The 24,156-nt window shown below is 38.5% G+C and overlaps 1 protein-coding gene across 6 annotated transcripts in view; it reads left to right on the top strand.

The window, feature by feature from the left end:
• The window catches only part of FMO5 (flavin containing dimethylaniline monoxygenase 5), a 344,784-nt gene that overhangs the window by 173,673 nt on the left and 146,955 nt on the right, over positions 1-24,156 (top strand). For 2 of the 6 annotated variants that reach the window (XR_009213640.1, XR_009213639.1), the window contains exon 3: positions 18,535-18,693. The exons of 3 other annotated variants lie outside the window; for them this stretch is intronic. The gene's annotated coding sequence lies outside the window, so the exon portion shown is untranslated. Of the gene's footprint in view, positions 1-15,810; positions 15,929-18,534; positions 18,694-24,156 lie in introns of those variants that run through there. One more of the 6 variants, XR_009213650.1, reaches the window with a different exon arrangement.

Genomic DNA, 24,156 nt, shown 5'->3' on the forward strand with positions numbered 1-24,156 from the left:
AAGTTATCAAGAGTAAACTGACAACCCAAAGAATGGGAGAAAATATTTGCAAACGATGCATCTGACAAAAGTATAATATCCAGAGTTTATAAGGAACTTAACAAGCAAAAAACAAGTATCTCCATTAAACAGTGGGCAAAAAACATGGACAGACAATTCTCAAAAGAAGACACAAGCAGCTAACAAACATATGAAAAAATGCTCAACACCAGTAATCATCAGAGAAATGCAAATCAGAATCACAATAAGATACCCTCTCACACCAGCCAGCAAGGCTATTATTAAAAAGTGAAAAAATAACAGAAGTTGGTGAGGCTGTGGAGAAAAAACACTTATACACTGTTGGTGGGAATGTAAATTAGTTCATCTGCTGTGGAAAGCAGCTTGAAGATTTCTTAAAGATCTAAAAGCAGAACTATCATTAGACCCAGCAATCCCACTACAGGGTATACACCCAAAGGAAAATAAATTATTCCACAAAAAAAGACATATGCACTTGTATGTTCACCACAGCACTATTCACAATAGCAAAGACATGGAATCAACCTAGGTGCCCATCAATATAGGACTGGATAAATGTGGTACATATAAACTATGGAATACTATGCAGCCATAAAAAAGAATAAAATCATATCCTTTGCATCAACATGGATGCATCTGGAGGCCATTATCCTAAGCGAATTCAAGTCGGAACAGAAAACCAAATACTGCATGTTCTCACTTATAAGAGGGAGCTAAACATTGGATACTCACAGACATAAAGATGGAAATAATAGACATTGGGGACTACTAGCTGGGGGAGAGAAGAAGGGGTGGAAAGGTTGGAACACTACCTTTTAGGTACTATGCCCACTACCTGGGTGACAGGATCATTCATATCCCAAACCTCAGCATCACCCAGCATATCCATGTAACAAACCTGTACATGTACCTTCTGAATCTAAAATAAAAGTTGAAATTATTTTTTAATTGCAAAAAGGCAAAGACATAAATACAATTTAGAAATTAAAAATTTAGTTCATATATCCAATATTACTTATTGCTAGAATGAAATAGAATTTAGCATCAATTCTTCTACTTTTTTTGTCACTTTCAGTGCTAAGTAACTAAGCTCAAGTAAATAAGTAGCTGAAAATGGAAACAGTTTTGCCATGCCACTGTCACTTAAATCTTTTAACTTCTTCTGAGTTATCTGACAAAATCACATAGTATTGTATAATCAATAATATTTAAGTATATCAGCTACTACATAAATTTTCTTGAAGCAGAGAATTGGAAACCACCTGACTTACGAATTGATTTGTTACCTATTCATTACAGTCAAATCACTTTCTCATTTTCTGGGAAGTATCCCAAAAAGACTTTACCAAGAATTGTCAAATTACCATTATTTATGCCTGTTACTCTTCCACTTAAAGGTACTTACTTTGCTTGGTAGACTCAGAAAGGGTTCAGAAAATCAAATCACTGTTCATTTTAATACATCTTTGCAATGCAATGTTTTCTTGATAAAATGCTTTTATTTTATCATATGCTTTTATCAAAGTCTTGAATCTATGACTTGATACCCACCTCATTCAATTTATGGTAAATATCCACTATGTAATCTAACTGACAAAGCCAGCTTTCGTTGTCAAATTCATCAGCCAAATCAGAAAAAAAGTGACTTAAAAATATTTAAATAAACATATTATGCATCTCTGTGACAGTTGTCCAACTCCTAATTTTTTATTATAAGCTATATAAAGAAATAGATAAATATGCAAAATATAGAGACTTTCCAAGAATGAAATGAGGCCTTGTTGCCTTTGCTGTTTCTTTCTGATGCCATGTTCTGAGTTAGAGAGTAGAAGAAGTGAGATCATGTCAAAGAAAATCTGTTGTCACTTCTGCTGTGTCTGTAATACATCTGAATTTACAACACCTTACATGGGTCAAAATGACATCATTTCAAGTTCAAACTTCTCCTTTAACAGAAATATGTGAAAGACTGAGAAGGACAGCCACACTGAGGTTCCTTAAAAATGAGACTTTGTCTAAGCCAATACTGTAACTTGTCTCTTTGGTACCCTGAGGCAGTGGTGAGCTCATTTAGATTTGGTGTGGGTAACAGATGTGCCCCTCCTTGTAAAGTAGAAGACAATTGTTAAAGTGAGATGAAAAATGAGAAATGACAGATGGTCTCCAGCCTGGAAAAATTCACCTGGCACAATGAAAGTCATTTCATAAATTAGGAGGGTTTAAAAGAAAAAGTGCATATGGTACACAATGGGTTAGAGGCCAACAACTAATTTGTAAAGTGCACTACTAATTGCACCAAATCGATAGAGCAAGGCCTGAAATACTAGAAAAGATCTGTTCCAAATAGTACCCTTGCAAATACTACCAGTAACCAGGCAGTTTCTGTGCTCAGCAAACACATAATCAGTGATTTCCTAAGCATTCGTTGAAATTAACTAACGAAGCAACTAAAAGACAAATAGAAAAATGGTAAATTTTTTTATTAATAATTGCAGATGATCATACCGAACTTCCCCTCAAATGTTTTAATTAAATCATTTCCAGCTCTCTTAAAGGAGAAAGGATGCAAAACAAAACAAATTACTCAGAAAAAGATGATAGAAACTACATCACCATAAAAAGTTGAAAGAGGCTGGACGCAGTGGCTCACACCTGTAATCCCAGCACTTTGGGAGGCCAAGGTGAGCAGATCACTTCAGGCCAGGAGTTCAAGACCAGCCTGGCCAGCATGGTGAAATCCTGTCTCGATTAAAATGTTTTTAATACTTTTTCTTTAATTGAAAGAACCCCCAAGATGTTTAGTGCAGTGTCCATATTTATAATCAATCAAGTTCTCCAAACCAGAAAGAACTTGAACTTTTTTTTTCATTTCTCCATATCCAAAAGTCCTGCTAACATTTATTTATTTATTTATTAGACACGGAGTCTCACTCTGTGGCCCAGGTTGGAGTGCAGTGGCCTGATCATATCTCACTGCAGCCTCAAAACTCCTCGGCTCAGGAGGTCCTCCCACCTCAGCCTCCAAAGTAGCTGGAACTAACTACAGGTGGCTGCCACCATGCATGGCTAATTAAAAAAAATTTTTTTGTAAAGATAGGAGTCTTGCTATGTTGCCTGGACTGGTCTTGAACTCCTGGGAGCAAGTGGTATCTCCTGCCTTGGCCTCACAAAGCCCTGGGATTACAGTCATAAGCTACCATGCCTGGCCCCCAAATTTACTTTTGACATGTTTGTCTTTTATAATTTTTCTAATCTTCTTTCCTTGATGCTAAGATATCTACTGAATCTGACACTTCACTATTGGTTGATTGAGGAAAACACAGGATCCACTTCTTTTTCAATTTATTTTCTACTCTATTAATATTGCCTGTAATTTCCTGAAAATCAGCTTTTAGTTTCATTACCCACAATTATTCCAAGTCAACTGTAGATTACATAGCAAGATTTTAACATGGGAGGTGCAGGGACCGTCATGTTCTGATATTAGCTGCCAAATCCATTGAAATTTTGAGATTAGGTCTTACTCCAAAATAGGTGGAGAGATAAATCAGGGCTAATGAGACTTGGGCAAGAAAAAGTAAAGGTTAAAGTTTTTAAACCCTAAGTCATATTTTCAGAATTTATGTTGAAATTATGATGTTCTTTGCTTTTCTGTTCTTGTTTGTGAATTTCTTACAGTCATCTGAGATGAAATAAAAATAAAAAAATAAGTCAGGCAGGTCTTCAAAAATAGATATTGAGCTTTCATGACAAAAAAGTGGGTAGGAGAAAGACCGAGATGAGGGAATTCTGTTCCTTACATGATCTTCATCCAAGACCTCTGCAGTCAGTTCTTTGCAGAACCAGACCGTGTCCCCTAACAGCCTGCCTTGGGAAACCTAAATGCTAATCAGTGGCAATTAAAAGTTTCATTGGGCACTATTAAAACTTTCAAAGTCAGTGAGTTGGAGTAGCAGTGGCAAATGAGTGGCAATGGGGATTGTTAAATAGTCACTGTTTGCAAGATACATCAGCCATAGGAGCTTACAAATTAAAAGATTTCTCCTGCGACAGCAAGTCACGGGGAAACTCATTTAATCACATCCCTAAATAATTAGAAGCTCCGTGCCTTCATTAAGAACCAAAAATAAGTGCTTCCACCATGTTCAGGTAAATGACAGCAGGGACATGCAAAAGTTGTTTTCTAGTTCAGGCTCAGAAAAATGTGTCATTTTTATTGGGTGAAGAAAATTTCCCTATAATAATTTTGTGATTATGCTCTCATTAGGAGCCATGAGAGAGCTCAAGAAGCCCACAGCTCTCATAAAGTATCCTGTTATTTCCATTTCCTCCTCAATAACAGCTTTATGGTAAAACTAACATAATGAGACTTAGTACTCTTAAGCCCTTTTGCCTGGGGATTCTTACTGACATTATACACATTAAGGTTAAGATGAACCTCATACCAAAAATATTACATGGCAAGAGATCTACACAGTTTACATTGGATAGATTTTTCAAAGAATTATGTCCGAATATGTTTGGAGGGTTGGTTTAGAAAAAAAGGAGTGCAGGAGGAATAAGGAAATATGTCACCTTTTAGCCATTCTTTTTTTTTTTTTTTAATTTAAGTTCTGGGATCCATGTGCAGAAAGTGCAGGTTTTTTACATAGTGAACATGTGCCATGGTGGTTTGCTGTACCTATCAATGCTTGTGATTTTTGCACATTGATTTTGTATCCTGAGACTTCACTGAAGTTGCTTATCCACTTAAGGAGCTTTTGGGCTGAGATGATGGGGTTTTCTAAATACACAATTGTGTCTTCTGCAAACAAAGACAATTTGACTTCCTCCCTTCCCATTTGAATACCCTTTATTTTCTTCTCTTGCCTGATTTCCCTGGCCAGAACTTTCAATACTATGTTGAATAGGAGTGGTGACAGAGGGCGTCCTTGTCTTGTGCTGGTTTTCAAAGGGAATGCTTCCAGTCTCTGCGCATTCAGTATGATATTGACTGTGGGTTTGTCATAAATAGCTCTTATTATTTTGTGATATATTCCATCAATACCTAGTTTATTGAGAGTTTTTAACATTGAAGGGATGTTGAATTTTATTGAAGGCCTTTTCTGCATCTATTGAGATAATTGTGGTTTTTGTCATTGGTTCTGTTTATGTGATGGATTACATTTATTGATTTGCATATGTTGAACCAAACTTGCCATCCCAGGGATGAAGCCAACTTGATCATGGTGGACAAGCTTTTTTGATGTCCTGCTGGATTCGGTTTGCCAGTATTTTATCGAGAATTTTCGCATTGATGTTCATCAGGGATATTGGTCTAAAATTCTCTTTTTTTGTTGCATCTCTGCCAGGTTTTGGTATCAGGATGAGGCTGACCTCATAGAATGAGTTAGGGAGGAGTCCTTCCTTTTCAGTTGTTGGAATAGTTTCAGAAGAAATGGTACCAGATCCTCTTTGTACCTCTGGTAGAATTCAGCTGTGAATCCTTCTGGTCCTGGGCTTTTTTTTGATTGGTATTCTCTGATGGTAGTTTGTACTTCGGTGGGGTCAGTGGTGATATCCCCTTTATCATTTTTTGTTGTGTCTATTTGATTCGTCTCTCTATTCTTCTTTATTTGTCTAGCTAGCAGTCTATTTTGTTAATTTTTTCAAGAAAGCAGCTCCTGGATTCATTGATTTTTTTAAAGGTTTTTCGTGTCTCTATCTCCTTTAGTTCCACTCTGATCTTAGTTACTTCTTGTCTTTTGCTAGCTTTTGGATTTGTTTGCTCTTGCTTCTCTAGTTCGTTTAGTTGTGATGTTAGGGTGTCAGTTTGAGATCTTTCTAGCTTTCTGGTATGGGCATTTAGTGCTATAAATTTCCCTCTTAACACTGCTTTAGCTGTGTCCCAGAGACTCTGGTAAGTTGTCTCTTTTTTCTCATTGGTTTCAAGGGACTTCTGGATTTCTGACTTAATTTCATTATTTACTCAGGAGTCATTCAGGAGAAAGTTGTTCAGTTTCCATGTAGTTGTATGGTTTTGAATGAGTTTCTTAGTCTTGAGTTCTAATTTGATTGCACAGTGATCTGAGAGACTGTTATGATTTATATTCTTTTGCATTTGCTGAGGAGTGTTTTACTTCTAAAGTTGATTTTAGAGTAAGTGCCATGTGGCGCTGAGGAGAATGTATATTCTGTTGTTTTGGAGTGGAGAGTTCAGTAGATAGCTGTTAGGTCCATTTGATCCAGAGCTGAGTTCAAGTCCTGAATATCCTCGTTAATTTCTTGTCTGATTGATCTGTCTAATACTGACAGTGGGATGTTAAAGTCTCCCACTGTTATTGTGTGGGAGTCTAAGTCTCTTTGTAGGTCTCTAAGAACTTGTTTTATGAATGTGGGTGCTCCTGTATTGGGTGCATGTACATTTAGGATACTTAGCTCTTCTTGTTGCATTGATCCATTTACTGTTATGTAACGCCCTTCTTTGTCTTTTTTGATCTTTGTTGGTTTAAAGTCTGTTTTCTCAGAACTAGGATTACAATCTTTGCTTTTTTCTGCTTTCCATTTGCTTGGTAAATTTTCCTCCGTCCTGTTATTTGGAGTCTATGTGTGTCTTTGCATGAGAGATGGGTCTCTTGAATATAGTACACCAATGGGTCTTGACACTTTATCCAATTTGCCAGCCTGTGTCTTTTAATTGGGGCATTTAGCCCATTTACACTCAAGGTTAATATTGTTATGTGTGAATCTGATCCTGTCATCATGATGCTAGCTGGTTATTTTGCACACTAGTTGATGTAGTTTCTTCATAGTGTCATTGGTGTTTGTATTTTGGTGTGTTTTTGCAGTGGCTGGTACCAGTTTTTCTTTTTTTTTTTCCTAAGTTTTAGTTTTTTTATATATATACTTTAAGTTTTAGGGTACATGTGCACAATGTGCAGGTTTCTTACATATGTATCATGTGCCATGTTGGTGTGCTGCACCCATTAACTCATCATTTAACATTAGGTATATCTCCTAATGCTATCCCTCCCCCCTCCCCCGACCCCACGACAGGCCCTGGTGTGTGATGTTCCCTTTCCTGTGTCCATGTGTTCTCGTTCAATTCCCACCTATGAGTGAGAACATGTGGTGTTTGGCTTTTTCTCCTTGCAGTAATTTGCTGAGAATGATGGTTTCCAGCTTCATCCATGTCCCTAAAAAGGACAGGAACTCATCATTTTTTATGGCTGCATAGTATTCCATGCTGTATGTGCCACATTTTCTTAATCCAGTCTGTCATTGTTGGATATTTGGGTTGGTTGCAAGTCTTTGCTATTATGAATAGTGCCGCGATAAACATACATGTGCATGTGTCTTTATAGCAGCATGTTTTATAATCGTTTGGGTATATACCCAGTAATGGGATGGCTGGGTCAAATGGTATTTCTAGTTCTAGATCCCTGAGGAATTGCCACACTGACTTCCACAATGGTTGAACTAGTTTACAGTCCCACCAACAGTGTAAAAGAGTTCCAATTTCTCCACGTCTTCTCCAGCACCTGTTGTTTCCTGACTTTTTAATGATGGCCATTCTAACTGGTGTGAGATGTTATCTCATTGTGATTTTGATTTGCATTTCTCTGATGGCCTGTGATGATGAGCAGTTTTTCATGTGTCTTTTGGCTGCATAAACATCTTCTTTTGAGAAGTGTCTGTTCATATCCTTTGCCCATTTTTTGATGGGGTTGCTTGTTTTTTTCTTGTAAATTTGTTTGAGTTCATTGTAGATTCTGAATATTAGCCCTTTGTCAGATGAGTAGATTGCAAAAATTTTCTCCCATTCTGTAGGTTGCCTGTTCACTCTGATGGTAGTTTCTTTTGCTGTGCAGAAGCTCTTTAGTTTAATTAGATCCCATTTGTCAATTTTGGCTTTTGTTGCCATTGCTTTTGGTGTTTTAGACATGAAGTCCTTGCCCATGCCTATGTCCTGAATGGTATTGCCTAGGCTTTCTCCCAGGGTTTTTATGGTTTTAGGTCTAAAATGTAAGTCTTTAATCCATCTTGAATTAATTTTTGTATAAGGTGTAAGGAAGGGATCCAGTTTCAGCTTTCTACATATGGCTAGCCAGTTTTCCCAGCACCATTTACTAAATAGGGAATCCTTTCCCCATTTCTTGTTTTTGTCAGGTTTGTCAAAGATCAGATAGTTGTAGATATGTGGCATTATTTCTGAGGGCTCTGTTCTGTTCCATTGGTCTATATCTCTGTTTTGGTACTAGTACCATGCTGTTTTGGTTACTGTAGCCTTGTAGTATAGTTTGAAGTCAGATAGCATGACGCCTCCAGCTTTGTTCTTTTGGCTTAGGATTGACTTGGCAATGTGGGCTCTTTTTAGGTTCCATGTGAACTTTAAAGTAGCTTTTTCCAACTATGTGAAGAAAGTCATTGGTAGCTTGATGGGGATGGCATTGAATTTATAAATTACCTTGGGCAGTATGGCCATTTTCACGATATTGATTCTTCCTACCCATGAGCCTGGAATGTTCTTCCATTTGTATCCTCTTTTATTTCATTGAGCAGTGGTTTGTAGTTCTCATTGAAGAGGTCCTTCATGTCCCTTGTAAATTGGATTCCTAGGTATTTGATTCTCTTTGAAGCAATTGTGAATGGGAGTTCACTCATGATTTGGCTCTCTGTCTGTTACTGGTGTATAAAAATGCTTGTGATTTTTGTACATTGATTTTGTATCCTGAGACTTTGCTGAAGTTGCCTATCAGCTTGAGGTTTTGGGCTGAGATGATGGAGTTTTCTAGATATACAATCATGTCATCTGCAAACAGGGACAATTTGACTTCCTCTTTTCCTAATTGAATACCCTTTATTTCTTTCTCCTGCCTGATTTCCCTGGCCAGAACTTCCAACACTACGTTGAATAGGAGTGGTGAGAGAGGGCATCCCTGTCTTGTGCCAGTTTTCAAAGGGAATGCTTCCAGTTTTTGCCCATTGAGTATGATATTGGCTGTGGGTTTGTCATAGATAGCTCTTATTATTTTGAGATACATCCCATCAATACCTAATTTATTGAGAGTTTTTAGCATGAAGTGTTGTTGAATTTTGTCAAAGGCCTTTTCTGCATCTATTGAGTTAATCATGTGGTTTTTGTCATTGGTTCTGTTTGTATGCTGGATTACTTTTATTGATTTGCATATGTTGAACCAGCCTTGCATCCCAAGGATGAAGCCCACTTGATGATGGTGGATAAGCTTTTTGATGTGCTGCTGGATTCAGTTTGCCAGTATTTTATTGAGGATTTTTGCATCGATGTTCATCAGGGCTATTGGTCTAAAATTCTCTTATTTTGTTGTGTCTCTGCCAGGCTTTGGTATCAGGATGATGCTGGCATCATAAAATGAATTAGGGAGGATTCCCTCTTTTTCTATCGATTGGAATAGTTTCAGAAGGAATGGGCTGGTACCAGTTTTTCATTTCCTTATTTAGTGCTTCCATCAGGAGCTCTAGCAAGGCAGTCCTAGTGGTGACAAATTCCCTCAGCATTTGCTTGTCTGAAAAGGATTTAATTTTTCCTTCACTTATGAAGCTTAGTTTTGCTGGATATGAAATTCTGGGTTGAAAATTCTTTTCTTTAAAAATATTGAATATTGGCTCACACTATCTTCTGGCTTGTAGGGTTTCTGCTGAGACATCCACTGTTAGTCTGATGGACTCCTCTTTGTAGGTGACCTGGCCTTTGTCTCTGGCTGCCCTTAACATTTTTTCCCTCATTTCAACCTTGGAGAATCTGATGATTATTTGTCTTGGAGTTGATCTTCTCATGCAGTGACTTAGTGGGGTTTTCTGTATTTTCTGAATTTGAATGTTGGCCTGTCTTGCTTTGTTGGGTAAGTTCTCTTGGACGATATGCTGAAGTATGTTCTCCAACTTGGTTCCATTTTCCCCATCTCTTTCAGGTACACCAATCAATTGTAGGTTTGGTTTTTCACATAGTCCCATAGTTATTAGAGGTTTTGTTTGTTCCTTTTCATTTCTTCTCTAATTTTGTCTGCCTGCCTTATTTCAGCAAGATAGTCTGCCACCTCTGATATTCATTCTTCCACTTGATCGATTAGGCTATTGATATTTGTGTATGCTTCACAAAGTTCTCATGCTGTGTGTTTCAGCTTCGTCAGGTCATTTATATTCCTCTCTAAACTGGTTATTCTAGTTAGCAGCTCCTGTAACCTTTTATTATGGTTCTTAGCTTCTTTGCATTGGGTTAGAACATGCTCCTTTACCTCAGCGAAGTTTGTTATTACCCAACTTTCTGAAGCCTACTTCTGTCAATTCCATTCATCCATTTCATCCTCCATCCAATTCTGTGCCCTTGCTAGAGAGGTGTGATAATTTGGAAGAGAAGAGGCACTCTGGCCCTTTGGATTTTCAGCATCTTTTCAATGATTTTAATTTTTATGAGTTTGTCTAGTTTCGATATTCGTGGTTGCTGACCCTTAGATGGGGTTTTTGTGGGTACTTTTTTTTTTTGTTGATACTGTTGTTGTTGCTTTCTGTTTGTTTTTCTTTGAATAGTCAAGACCCTCTTCTGCAGGGCTGCTGCGGTTTGTTGGGGGTTCACTTCAGGCCCTATTCATCTGGTTCACTCCCACGCCTGGAGATGTCACCCTGGGAGGCTGGAGAACAGCAAAGATGGGTGCCTGCTCCTTCCTCTGGGATCTCTGACCTCCAGGGACATCAACCTGATGCCAGTATGAATGCTCCTAGTGACCCCTGTTGGGAGGTCTCACCCAGTAGGGGGGCACAGGAACAGGACCCATTTAACAAAGCACTTTGGCTATCTCTTAGTGGAGGGAGTTTGCTGCACTGTGGGGAAACCTACTTGTCTGGGCTGCCCGGATTCCTCAGAGGTAGCAGAAGGAAAGACTAAGTCTGCTGGGCCACAGAGACTATGGCCACCCCTACTCCTAGGGACTCCAGCCCAGGCATATGAGAGTTCTGTCCCTGAGCCCCTGTCTAGAGTTGTTGGAGGTCCTGCAGGGACACCCCACCCAGTGAGGGGGGATGAGTCAGGGCCTGGCCTAAATAGGCAGTCTGGCCGCAGTCTGCCACAGCCAGCGTGCTGTGCTGTGGGGAATACCTCTTGGGACCAAGCCATTGAGCCACCCTGGTTCCAGCAGGGGGAAAAGCACAGCCTGGAGCTATAGTAATGGCTGCCACCCTTCTCCCCGGGGAGCTTAGTGTCTTAGGTAGCTAGCAGCTGCAATGTTGGCTGCCACGTCTCCGCCAGGGAGTTCAGATAGCTTAGACATCAGGCAGCAGCAGTGGTGGTAGTCGCCCCTCCCTCAGGGAGTTCTTTTGTCTTAGGCAACTGCAGTGGTGGCTACCACCACTCCCCCAAGGAGCTCAGACAGCTTAGACAGCAGGCAGCAGCAGTGGTGACGGCCGCCTCTCCCCTGAGGGAACTCAGTAGACTTAGGCAGATTCCAGCCAAGTGGCTGTTGAGAATCTGCAAGGCTTCATGATGGCATGGGCTCACCAATGGGATCTTCAAATCCATGGGTTGCACAGTTCCATGGAAAAAGCATGGTTTCCCAGGCTGGATAGGTAACATGCTCACTTACTGTCTCCCTTGGCTGGGGGTAGGGGCTCCCCTGCCCCGTGCAGCTCTCAGGTAGGCTGATGCACCACCCTGCTCTTTCTTCCTCTCCTTGGGTCATGCCAGCCACCTAGTCAGTCCTGATGGTAGAACCTGGGTACCTCGATTGCCAGTGCAGGATTCGCAGGCTGTTTTGGTTCTTTTCAGTGGGAGTCTCCTATCTCAGCTGCTCTAGTTGGCCATCCGGGCCCCACTCCCTAGCTATTCTTTAATGGGAAGCAATATATCCATTCAGCTACTGGTAATGCTCTCTTGCACTAAGGTGTCACCTCTGTTAGATGAGCCTATGATGCAAGTGCTAACTTTGATATTGAGATTGAGTAGAAGCAGGAAGAGGTTACTTATTCCCTTTACAAATATGTACTGAGCTCCTACTGGGCAAAAAGTCCTGGGATAAGAACGGAGGGAGATACAGCATTGAATCACTTGGAATCCCTGAATTGAAGATTTTATGCATGGATAGAGAAGATCAAGCCAGTTCTTCAGCCCTGATAATTCAAAGTGTAGAGAGAGGAGAGGGGTGTTTCTAAGTGCCTAAAAGATTTCTAGAAGACACTGTTAAAGTTGTTTAGGAAAGGAAGCTGGGAACCAGGAGTGGGACAAAGATTGTCTTTAAAAGATAATATCGACTCTCATAGCTTTTTCTATGTGCCAAGAACTGTTTTAGGTGCCTTATTTCTAGGTGTGTCTAGCTACCATATGTTAGAATATTAATGAGTTTTCTATTTTTTCCTCTTAAAAATGTTTTGTCTATAACACATATACACAGAAGTACACAAAATACCATGAAACAAACCCTCCTATAACCATGACTCAGGTTAAAAAATAGAAAATTGCCAGCCTTTCTTGGGCCCCCTCTCAACCACTACTCCCTCCCCTGTTTGATGCACAAGCACTTTTCCATTCTAACTACAGCCTATGCTTGCTTCCTGCCTAATTTCCCACTATTCTACCCTATACTCCAGCCACATTAAAATCTTTGCAGTCTCTCAAACATGATATCCTTTCATAGTTCTCTGCCTTTGTTAGTGCTCGTTCCTTCTTCCTTGAATGTCTTCTCATGCCCTTTCCTCCCTACATCTGAGACTTTTTTCACCTAGTAAACATTTTCGCAGATTCAGTTCAAAAGTCATTTCTCATCCAAGCTACTCCTGGTATGCTCAACTAATATTGCATAAATTAACAGATTACACGGCCAGGTGCTGTGGCTCATGCCTGTCATCCAGCACTTTGGGAAGCCTAGGTTAGAGGATCACTTGAGCCCAGAAGTTTGAGACCAGCCAGGGCAACATGGTAAAACTCCATCTCTACCAAAAACAAACAAGATTACAAATGAGAAATGTGGACAGCCCCCGTTGGTCAGCAATGACTTTATTCAAAGAAATTGAAGAAACTTGATGTCACTCATGTACACTTTTACTAAATAAGCCTTGAGAGTAAGAACTTAAGGAGAATGTTAAAATTCTTTTTAATATGTACCTTTAATTTGGTTTAGGGTCAAAGAGAAGTCAACTCATGAAACTGAAAAAGCTATAGTAACACTTTAATTTCCAAAAAATGACAAAGAACTTCTCTATTTGCATCTCAATTTGGTCTCTATTGGAGCCTCGTAAGTTGAAATAAGTCAAATTTAAGAAAATATTGTAATAAATATCTTTAAAAACAGGCAATCCAAAATAGATAGACATAATTTTCAAGCTTTACTAGGTTTCAGATAAATTCTATACCCTTGTTACAATAGTAGTGGTGATAATCAGAAAGACGTCATCAAACAAAAGTCAATAAAAAAGTCCTTTTAATGGATGCTGGACATGCAGAATGATAAATGAACAGTCCATGCACTATGGAGATAAAGGGGAATCAGCTAAGGACACAATGAGGAAAAGAGTAGGAAACATTTTGGAAAAGTGCTTATTGTAGAATTCTTTGAGAATTTCAGGAAAGCTGAAAATGAGAAGGGTGCCATACTTCTGTGTGGGGCAGAAGCAGTCCAGAGAGGCAATTTCTCTGTAAATCTTAAAAGCGCAGGACCCTGTGCTAACCTCTAGCAGAAAGAAAGGCAGAGAAGGAGCATGGGATGTGGTTTGACAAAAAGCATGAGGAGAAATTGAATGTTAAGGGTTGATGCCAGATTACATGATATTGAGAAGTAAATGGGTAAACAGAATAAAGTGAAATCAAATTGTATAGTAAAAAAAAATGTGCACACAAAAGAGGAAGAAAAGGAGGCAATGACCAAAATGGGTATCTGTGTGAAACAAAGTTGTTTGTTATTTTTCTTTTGTTTTGTTTGGAGATGAAAAGAAATGAGCCCCCATTGGGTGAGAGAGAAAGAAAGAGAGAAGATATTAAGAGAGTAGGAATGTATTTATTGCAGCTAGCTTCCTGATAAAGTAAGAGAGTTACAAATTGAGGGGTTAGTGCTTGAGAAGGTAAAATGGTTACTCTGAAACTGGAAGATGAGAAACTGCTTGTAGGAAATATATTTAGGTAGAAATATTCATGCTTATGATCTCTGTCTGAAGTGGGAGAACATATTATTCATTAAGAGTGAAGACATAGGGTAAAAATGTGAAGTAATTTTTATGGGGACATGTACTAGAATCAATGAAGTATTGCTAATATGAATCAATAGGAATCAGGTTGGATTTCATAACTCCAAGAGGCCCCGACAAACCACGATAAGGAGCTGAGAAGTTGGGTGTTGGGGATAATGAAGGGCTGGATATTGACAGTGACTATAGGTGAAAATGGTGGTGGCACATGCTGGGAAGGGCATGATTGAAACAATGATCATGAAGACCCAGAAGGGAAAGAGCAATCCCTAAGAAGACCAAGTGGGAAGAGAGCATTTTCACGATGCCTAAAACGTCCTTCTTAATTAGAGACCCTCAGATGGACACTTTTGCATGAGATGGAAAGTGTGTGGTAGGCAGGGACCACACAAGTATCCCTTCGTCATCCTTGTCTTACCTCTCATTTGTGGTATTCCTTGGCCATCCACTTGATATTATTACTATGGGCCCTGCTACACCACTACCAAATGGTTTCATATGTGCACGGGCTCTTTCTAAACAAACTGTTGCTTTTTTTGTTGTTTGTTTTAGAGACAGGGTCTCACTCTGTTGCCCTGTTACTCAGGCTGGAGTGTAGCGGCATGATCATAGTTCATTGCAACCTCAAACTCCTGGGCTCAAGCAGTCCTCCACCTCAGCCTCTTGAGTAACTGGGACAACAGGCACACACTATCACACCTGGCTAATTTTTGTATTTTTTGTAGAGATGAGTCTCACTTTGTTGCCCAGGCTGGTCTCAAACTCCTAGCCTCAAGCAATCCTACTGCTTTGGCCTTCCAAATAACCGGGATTACAGGCGCAAGCCACCTCACCCAGCCTGTTACCTTCTTGAGGGAACAGATTCTGTTTTTGTAAACATCTGTTTTAGTAGGGATAAGCCTTGTGTGTGTGTGTGTGTGTGTGTGTGTGTGTGTGTGTGTGTTTTACATTCATGGAATTCTATAAATAAAGAAGGTATTGAGTAAATAGACTCCGTATTTGAGTGAATTTGAGAGAAAAGCTGCAGATCATCTGCTATCTGTGCCCTAGTGCTCACCAGTTGTAACATAAAATGTTGCCATTAGACTATATTGACATCTAAAATGGTTTGTATTTCTATAGTGAAGTGCAATTGCTATACAAGAAACAGAATGTGTGTTGTTTGTGTCTCTGGTGGAAATAACCAGTGCTGGGACTACTAATGGGATTGTGCTTATTTTTAAAAATGTGGTGTTAATAATAAGATTTCTTTCAAATATTTTTAAAATGTGTTTTTCTGCTACTTTATATTGAAGCCAAGAGAGAAAATGAGAGTGAGAGGGCAAGGGAAACAATGAAAGACAGGGAAAATGAGAGCAGGGGAGATTAATTCATTCTATGTCTCTCTATGTCTCTGAACCACCTGTTTATTTCAATAAAGAACAATTAATTGGATTGTTCTTGAATGTCACTGAAATAAATTTAAAAAGACATAAATAAATGGAAAGACATTCTGTGTTCATGGATTGGAATAATTAATATTGTTAAGATGGCAGTATTCACCAAATTGATCTACAGATTTAACACCTTTATTAAAATACCAGCTGCTTTCCTTTTTTGCAGAAACTGACAAGCTGATCCTAAAATTTACATGAAAAAGTGAAGGACCCAAGATGATATTGAAAAAGAAGAACAAATTGGAAAGCTCACACTTTGTGATTCCAAAACTTATTACAAAGCTACAGTAAGCAAGCTGTTTAAATCAATGTTAGCAGTGCATGGGGGTGTGTGCCTGTAGTCCTAGCTACTAGTCCTAGGCTGGGGCAGGAGGATCGCCTGAGCCCAGGAGTTTGAGACTGCAATGAGCTGTGATTGTTACCACTGCACTCCAGCCTAGGTGACAGAGCAAGATCTTGTTCAAAAATCAATCAACCAATCGATCAATCAATCCATGGAATAGAATTGAGAATCCAGAAATAAGTTCATACATTTATGATCAATTGACTTTCAACAAGGGTACTAAGACAATTCAAAGGAGGAAAGAATAGTCTTTTCAACAAATGTTGCTGGAACAACTGAATAGCCACATGCAAAAGAATAAAATTTGACACCTATTTCACAGAATATACAAAAATTAATTTAAAATGGATCAAATTTCATATAATATACAAAAATTAATTTAAAATTGACCTAGATATAAGAAAACTATAAAACTCTTAGAATAAAATATAGATGTAAATCATCATGGCCTTGGATTATACAATGGATTCTCAAATATAACATCAAAAACAAAGCACAAGCAATCAAGAAAAAAATGCATAAATCAGACTTCCTAAAAATTAAAAGCTTTTGTGTTTCAAAGAACACTATTAAGAAGCAAGAAGACAACCCACAGGAATGGAGAAAATATTTTCCAATCATATATGTGATAAGAATAAATACATACCTTAAAATTCACAATAAAAGAACAAATACCGCAATTTAAAAATGGACAAAATAGCTGAATAAATATTTCTCTAAAGAAGATATATAGATGGGCAATAAGCATATGTAAATCTGTACAACATCATTAGCCATCAGGAAAAAAGTAATTATTAATACAGTCAGTGAGATATCACATCACATCTACTAGGGTGGTTATAACTAACAAGATAATAACAAGTGTTGGTGAAGATGTGGAGAAATTACAACTCTTGTACATTGCTGTTGGGAATGTAAAATGGTGCAGACACTTTGGAACAAACAGTTTGGCAGTTCCTCAAAATGTTAAATATAGAGTGATGACCCAGAAATCCCACTCCTATGAATATACTCAAGAGAAATGAAACATATGTTCACACAAAAACTTGTACACAGGTGTTTCTAGCAGAATTGTTCATAATAGTCCAAAAGTGGAAGCAACTCAAATGTCCATTAACTGGTGAATGTATAAAATGTAGTACGTCTACACCAAGGGACATTATTCAGCCATAAAAATGATGAAAGTACTGGTACATGCCAAAACATGGATGAACCTTGAAAACATTATGCTAGGTGAAAGAAGCCAGACATAAAAGGCCACATATTATATGATTTTATTTATGTAAAATGTTCAGAATAGGCAAATCCAGAGAGATAGAAAGTAGATTAATGGTTGTTAGGGGCTAGGAGGAAGGGAAAAGGCAAGTGACTGCTAATAGTATGGATTTCTTTTAGGGGTGATGAAAATGTTCTGGAATTATATAGTAGTGATGACTACATAACTTTGTGAATATTCTAAAAACCACTGAATTGCACACTTAAAAAGGGTGAATTTTATGGTATGTGGGTTATATATCAATAATTTTTAAAAAGAACAATTAATCCTTAAATTTGGATTAAGTGGAGGAAAAATAAAGCAAACCAATTGCTTGATTACATTATCTGGCTATTTGACTGGATCATATTGTACTAGCATGCTGATTTGGTTTGTCAACCCAACAGCCCCACATAGCTTTAGTCAGAGGTGAAGAGAGAAGGATCATTTTATGTCTTGACTGCGTATTAGCCTGTATGCTACAATGGCTGAGGCTGTCTCTTTTTATTGTACTTGTAAATATGCACTGAGGCTCTTAAATAATGGACAGAGCCAATAAACATAATGAATAGATTAATAGTAAAACCAAATCATGAAAGGAAAAGAGCAAATGACTGGCATGCACTGTTGTCAGAACGAATTCACCGAAGTGAGAAAAACAGCCTGTTGGATTCAGCTGCTAAGGAACAGCAATTTATTTAGAAAGCAGCTGCCTCTCCAGAATGGATTATTTTCTGATAAAAGTGATGAATATGTATGCATGAAAGGAAGAGGGACTGGTTAAAGATTGCACGCAGGATAACTCAATTGATTCCTTTCAGAATAGTGCGACTTGGCAGTGAATCAGTACCATTGGCAGGGCATTTGCTTTTCTGCAGCAGTGTGTATGGAGTTGAAACACACTTTTCTACCTTGCCCTTCATATTGTACTAGCTTATCACGACCCACAAAGTGAGAGAAAAGACTATTTCCATAAGGATTTAAGATTGGGTAATTTTCATACCACTTCTGTCACTAATATAGTTTATGAATGTACATAATCACTACACTCCTTTGAACTGCTCATTCGAAGAAGGGGATTTAAGAGCAGATCTTGTGTCATGAAGAATAGAGTGCCATGCATAAGATTTCTGCAAAACAAACAAACAGAAACAAAACCTCATAAAATTAACAATAAACTTTTACTACCACAACTCCCCAGGAGTGAGTGAAGTTACAAGATGTCACTAAAACTATGGGCCTTGGGTATGTAGGTAAGAAACCTTTCTATATTCTTATTTCTTTTTGATCTTTAGATAAAAGAACAAAAGCGTCTCTCGGTGGCCAAGAAGTCTCCTCCCCATTCAGCAGAGCCTAAACATGATGGGACAGAACCAGGATTCCCACCCTGCCTCTGGCCATATCCTCTTTGGTTGTACCAGCCAGGAGCTTTGAAATAGCTGAGTGGCAATGAAGTAAGCGTCAGATTCCAGGTTTATATCCCAATTCTAATAACTATTTGACCTTGGGCACATTACTGACTTTTTAAACCTCAGCTTCCTTATCTGTACAATGGAGATAATTATAGTATCTAATGTACAGAAGTGTCTGGGGATTAACTGAGACAATAAATAGAGCTTTGGACATGGAGTAGGCAGTACATATTAAGCTGTTGTTGATATCTCTCTCTCCTTGCCTAAATATTCCCTCTATATACATGTAAGGGGGGAGAGATTTAGTTACTAGTTTAGAATATCAAATGTGAATATAAATCACTAGAAAAAGAATGACTCTGTACCTATAATTTGGGACTGTATTCTGAAAATATGAAACTCTATTGAATTGTTGAAAAACATTCTTTCTGGAATTCACCTCCTCTGGAATAATTTGGCTCAGCTTAACAACCCACAAGGCAGGTACAGGTGACAGGAAAACCTGGGGATTAACTGACTATTCCACTGCCTCATCCTGTGATACACACAGGAAGTAGAGACACCAAGAATAAAATGTTCAGTGTAGGAGAGTGGGAAGAAGGCAACTTTCCATGTGGTTACTCTGCTCCCCTGAATGATCCTGATTGCAGAGAAAGCTAATCACAGTTTTCCAAGGGTGGATCCAGGATTCATCAATTCAGCAGCTCAACTAGTTCTTTTGCTGGCAGCCTTTCATATTTCTGCAGTTTGGGGTTTAGGGAGAAAAAATTAGACACCAACAGAAATGAGGTTATGTGATCATGGCACATGAGTGTTCATCTGACTTTTTTCAGGGAGGATTGTGGTAAAATGGAGTTACTGAGTATCCTTGTAAAGCATTGCTAAATTTTCAATTTGCGTGTGTGTGTGTGTGTGTGTGTGTGTGTGTTTGATGCTTGTCTTATATGACAGGCACATGGTTTCTTTAACTGGAAGGACTTTGTTTCATCAGCAGCCTTACAGAGCAACTGCTATGCATAAAGCATAACTTTATGCTTTGCATAAAATTGTTTGTTTTATACAAACTTAAGGGTTTCCCAGTGAGGAAAAGCTGTTTTAGAAGACGAATAGCTGCTATTCTTTTTCTGAGGAGGATAAAATATGACTCCCTTATCATGAAAAAGTCACAGAGGTTCATGCTACTGTCACAGACAGCTAACATGAAAAATTGACCTTTTTCTCTGTACATTGTTTGTAAGAAAATAAGTAAAAGAAGCAGCAGCAGCAGTTGAGCCAAGGGCAAGGCAATGCAGGTTCTAGATTTAGTCCTAACAGTTAAGCAGGGTAAAGAATACTTCTGGCTATGACCGAGGGAAGTTGTGGCAGATGGGTAAAGTTTTTCATATTAAGATAGCCTGAAATCCCTGATTTGTCTCAATAAGATATTTAGGGAGTGTTAACAATATAAGAACTCAAGATGAGTTAGAAAGGAACCTTTGCAAAAACCTGAGGATATAAATCAGGGCTGGATTGAACATTCATAAATAACAATGTGAGAAAGATTGCTGATTTTACCTAAGTGACTTCTTTGAATCTTGTATTTTTCATACATTTGTTATATCATTTTATTTATTGTTTTTGGTGATTTTTTAAATTATACTTTAAGTTCTAGGGTACATGTGCACAACGTGCAGGTTTGTTACATATGCATACATGTGCTATGTTGGTGTGTTGCACCCATTAACTTGCCATTTACATTAGGCGTATCTTCTAATGCTATCCCTCCCCCCGCCCCTCACCCCACAACAGGCCCTGGCGTGTGATGTTCCCCTTCCTGTGTCCATGTGTTCTCGTTGTTCAGTTCCCACCTATGAGTGAGAACATGCTGTGTTCGGTTTTTTGTCCTTGCGATAGTTTGCTGAGAATGATGGTTTCCAGCTTCGTCCATGTCCCTACGAAGGACATGAACTCATCATTTTTTATGGCTGCATAGTATTCCATGCTGTATATGTGCCACATTTTCTTAATCCAGTCTATCATTGTTGGACATTTGGGTTGGTTCCAAGTCTTTGCTATTGTGAATAGTGGCACAATAAACATACATGTGCCTGTGTCTTTATAGCAGTATGTTTTATAATCGTTTGGGTATATACCCAGTAATGGGATGGCTGGGTCAAATGGTATTTCTAGTTCTAGATCCTTGAGGAATCGCCACACTGTCTTCCACAATGGGTGAACCAGTTTACAGTCCCACCAACAGTGTAAAAGTGTTCCTATTTCTCCACATCCTCTCCAGCACCTGTTGTTCCCTGACTTTTTAATGATCGTCATTCTAACTGGTGTGAGATGGTATCTCATTGAGGTTTTGATTTGCATTTTCTCTGATGGCCAGTGATGATGAGCATTTTTTCATGTGTCTTTTGGCTGCATAAACGTCTTCTTTTGAGAAATGTCTGTTCATATCCCTTGCCCACTTGTTGATGGGGTTGTTTGTTTTTTTCTTTTAAATTTGTTTGATTTCATTGTAGATTCTGGATATTAGCCCTTTGTCAGATGAGTAGATTGCAAAAATTTTCTCCCATTCTGTAGGTTGCCTGTTCACTCTGATGGTAGTTTCTTTTGCTGTGCTCTTGAGTTCAATTAGATCCCATTTGTCAATTTTGGCTTTTGTTGCCATTGCTTTTGGTGTTTTAGACATGAAGTCCTTGCCCATGCCTATGTCCTGAATAGTATTGCCTAGGTTTTTTTCTAGGGTTTTTATGGTTTTAGGTCTAACATTTAAGTCTTTAATCCATCTTGAATTAATTTTTGTATAAGGTGTAAGGAAGAGATCCAGTTTCAACTTTCTACATATGGCTAGCCAGTTTTCCCAGCACCACTTAGTGAGTAGGGAATCCTTTCCCCATTTCTTGTTTTTGTCAAGCTTGTCAAAGATCAGATGGTTGTAGATGTGTGGTATTATTTCTGAGGGCTCTGTTCTGTTGCATTGGTCTATATCTCTGTTTTGGTACCAGTACCATGCTGTTTTGGTTACTGTAGCCTTGTAGTATAGTTTGAAGTCAGGGAGCGTGATGCCTCCAGCTTTGTTCTTTTGGTTTAGGATTGACTTGGCAATGCGTGCTCTTTTTTGGTTCCATATGAAACTTTAAATTAGTTTTTTCCAATTCTGTGAAGAAAGTCATTGGTAGCTTGATGGGGATGGCATTGAATCTATAAATTACCTTGGGCAGTGTGGCCATTTTCACGATATTTTGATTCTTCCTATCCATGAGCATGGAATGTTCTTTGATTTGTTTGTGTCCTCTTTTATTTCATTGAGCAGTGGTTTGTAGTTGTCCTTGAAGAGGTCCTTCACATCCCTTGTAAGTTGGATTCCTAGGTATTTTATTCTCTTTGAAGCAATTGTGAATGGGAGTTCACTCATGATTTGGCTCTCTGTTTGTCTGTGATTGGTGTATTAAAATGCTCGTGATTTTTGCACATTGATTTTGTATCCTGAGACTTTGCTGAAGTTGCTTATCAGCTTAAGGAGATTTTGGGCTGAGATGATGGGGTTTTCTAGATATACAATCATGTCATCTGCAAACAGGGACAATTTGACTTCCTCTTTTCCTAATTGAATACCCTTTATTTCTTTCTCCTGCCTGATTGCCCTGGCCAGAACTTCCAACACTGTGTTGAATAGGAGTGGTGAGAGAGGGCATCCCTGTCTTGTGTCAGTTTTCAAAGAGAATGCTTCCAGTTTTTGCCCATTCAGTATTATATTGGCTGTAGTTTTGTCATAAATAGCTCTTATTATTTTGAGATATGTCCCATCAGTACTTAATTTCTTGAGAGTTTTTAGCATGAAGGGCTGTTGATGTGTCAAAGGCCTTTTCTGCATCTATTGAGATAATCATGTGGTTTTTGTCTTTGGTTCTGTTTGTATGCTGGGTTACATTAATTGATTTGCATAAGTTGAACCAGCCTTGCATCCCAGGGATGAAGCCCACTTGATCATGGTGGATAAGTTTTTGATGTGCTGCTGGATTCAGTTTGCCAGTATTTTATTGAGGATTTTTGCATCGATGTTCATCAGGGCTATTGGTCTAAAATTCTCTTTTTTTGTTGTGTCTCTGTCAGGCTTTGGATATCAGGATGATTCTGGCCTCATAAAATGAGTTAGGGAGGATTCCTTCTTTTTCTATTGATTGGAATAGTTTCAGAAGGAATGGTACCAGCTCGTCCTTGTACCTCTGGTAGAATTTGGCTGTGAATCCATCTGGTCCTGAACTTTTCTTGGTTGGTAGGCTATTAATTATTGCCTCAATTTCAGAGCTTGTTATTCAAGCTCTGAATAATCAACTTCTGAATATTCAACTTCTTCCTGGTTTAGTCTTGGGAGGGTGTATGTGTTGAGGAATTTATCCATTTCTTCTAGATTTTCTAGTTTATTTGTGTAGAGGTGTTTATAGTATTCTCTGATGGTAGTTTGTATTTCTGTGTAATCAGTAGTGATATCCCCCATATCATTTTTTATTGCATCTATTTGACTATTCTCTCTTTTCTTCTTTATTAGTCTTGCTAGTGGTCTATCAATTTTGTTGATCATTTCAAAAAACCAACTCCTGGATTCATTGATTTTTTTTGAAGGGTTTTTTGTGTCTCTATCTCCTTCAGTTCTACTCTGGTCTTAGTTATTTCTTGTCTTCTGCTAGCTTTTGAATGTGTTTGCTCTTGCTTCTCTAGTTCTTTTAATTGTGATGTTAGGGTGTCAATTTTAGATCTTTCCTGCTTTCTCTTGTGGGCATTTAGTGCTATAAGTTTCCCTCTACACACTGCTTTAAATGTGTCCCAGAGAATCTGGTATGTTGTCTTTGTTCTTATTGGTTTCAAAGAACATCTTTATTCTGCCTTCATTTCGTTATGTACCCAGTAGTTATTCAGGAACAGGTTGTTCAGTTTCCATGTAGTTGAGCAGTTTTTAGTGAGTTTCTTAACCCTGAGTTCTAGTTTGATTGCACTGTGGTCTGAGAGACAGTTTGTAATAATTTCTGTTCTTTTACATTTGCTGAGGAGTGCTTTACTTCCAACTATGTGGTCAATTTTGGAATAAGTGCAATGTGGTGCTGAGAAGAATGTATATTATGTTGATTTGGGGTGGAGAGTTCTGTAGATGTCTATTAGGTCCATGTGGTGCAGAGCTGAGTTCAATTCCTGGATATCCTTGTTAACTTTCTGTCTCATTGATGTGTCTAATGTTGACAGTGGGGTGTTAAAGTCTCCCATTAGTATTGTGTGGGAGTCTAAGTCCCTTCGTAGGTCTCTCAGGACTTGCTTTATGAATCTGGGTGCTCCTGTATTGGGTGCATATATATTTAGGATAGTTAGCTCTTCTTGTTGAATTGATCCCTTTACCATTATGTAATGGCCTTCTTTGTCTCTTTTGATCTTTGTTGGTTTAAAGTCTGTTTTATCAGTGACTAGGATCGCAACCCCTGCTTTTTTTTGTTTTCCATTTGCTTGGTAGATCTTCCTCCATCCCTT

This window comes from Hylobates moloch, unplaced genomic scaffold (assembly GCF_009828535.3).
Source record: "Hylobates moloch isolate HMO894 unplaced genomic scaffold, HMol_V3 SCAFFOLD_5, whole genome shotgun sequence".
Lineage (NCBI taxonomy): Eukaryota > Metazoa > Chordata > Mammalia > Primates > Hylobatidae > Hylobates > Hylobates moloch.